This window comes from Anguilla anguilla, chromosome 7, assembly GCF_013347855.1.
Source record: "Anguilla anguilla isolate fAngAng1 chromosome 7, fAngAng1.pri, whole genome shotgun sequence".
Taxonomy (NCBI): Eukaryota; Metazoa; Chordata; class Actinopteri; order Anguilliformes; family Anguillidae; genus Anguilla; species Anguilla anguilla.
Window position 1 is genome coordinate 39094578 of NC_049207.1, and position 1618 is coordinate 39096195.

Genomic DNA, 1618 nt, shown 5'->3' on the forward strand with positions numbered 1-1618 from the left:
ATAAAAGACCATAGTCTCCATACGTTTGTGGGTGGCTGTCATAGCCCTTATGCTATTCTTTCCTGTTGTAAATAGGCTGATTTTACTCTGTTGACAAAATACTCAAGACATAAGCAGTGCTGTACTTTGGCAGTTTAAACTAAGAAACTGTACTGGGGGTGTGGATAAATATCTTGTTAAACTATTACTTGCAGGTAGCAAGAAAGCAATAACAAGGAAATGGTACAAAATTGAGCGCCCAACTCAGGAACAGTGGTTTGATGTTGTGGAGGAAATCTTTCTGATGGAGAAACTCACATATGTTTAAAGAATACAAGAATTTGAATTGATAGGTAACTGAACAGAAATTGAAGATAGGTGGGAACATGTATTGCTTTTAAATCACAAAGCACACAGGGGAGACACCAATGATAGAAATGTAACTGTAAATGTAGAACAAGACTGTTAAAGAGTATCTGTAGGTTTTGATGATGATGTGTTATGCTTGAAAGATGTGTTGCAGGGCTCGACATTATTGTTTATCTGCTTGTCCTGGACAAGCAAACTTTATGATCTTACAAGTGGAATGGATCTTCCGGTAATCCAATCAGACAAAAAAATAGACGTGAAAAAAAATCTGTAATGTATGAGCAAATTAACTGAAGTTGTAGCCTGTCTTTGATTGTGATGCGCAATCTGTTTCCCAGCTGTGTCTGTTTGCTACCAAGGCACAGGTTAGAGAATACGTATTATCGATCATGCATTGGGGATGCCTATCGACCACCTCAAGCACTAACATATTAGTTTCATTTTTATTCTTGAAAACTGAACTCTGTTACCTATTGAAATGTAAGTCAAATACAAATACACATAATTAACTGTCCAAATATAAAAAAAATAATTTAAGACATTTAATTTCATGCATATATATATTACATTACAGGCACTTAGCAGACGCTCTTATCCAGAGCGACTTACACAACTTTTACATAGCATTTTTTACATTGTATCCATTAATACAGCTGGATATATACTGAAGCAATTTCGGTTAAGTACCTTGCTCAAGGGTACAACGGCAGTGTCCTACCCAGGAATCGAACCTGCGACCTTTCGGTTACAAGCCCAGTTCCTTACCCACTGTGCTACACTCCATACACACTGTGCTATATATATATGTATGTTATATTAATCTCATAAATCCCAAGTTACTCACACATACAAAGCACTGTCTATAACTCATTCATTCAAACTGACTAAATCTAGGCCTGCCATTAAAAGTATTGATATCAAAATGACGCCAAGTTACTGCACTACAAACAAAATTAGCTATCTTGCCTCACCAAAATTAAATAAGATGTATTCCAAAGCAATGCTACCCAATGTTTCCTCAATTGTTTGTAAGGTTTATAAGGCATTGTGATAGGCTTATCTGCAGGTAGGAGTCCTCTTTCCTATTTTGCTTAGCTAGATCAGTCACATTCCGTGAGAATTGGAGGTAGTAGAACCGGAACACTTGATAGTGGAAAATAGGAGCAGACGCATATGTCCCAGCAATCTTCGCATATTATAAAATAACAATAGTATGAGAGAAATGAGGACAAATTATGAAATTGAGTAGTTGAAACAATATGTTTTTAGC

General features: G+C 36.3%; 1 pseudogene; it reads left to right on the forward strand.

The window, feature by feature from the left end:
• Positions 1 to 565: 565 nt before the first annotated feature.
• LOC118232549 overlaps positions 566 to 1618 on the forward strand; it is a 2479-nt pseudogene continuing 1426 nt past the window's right edge.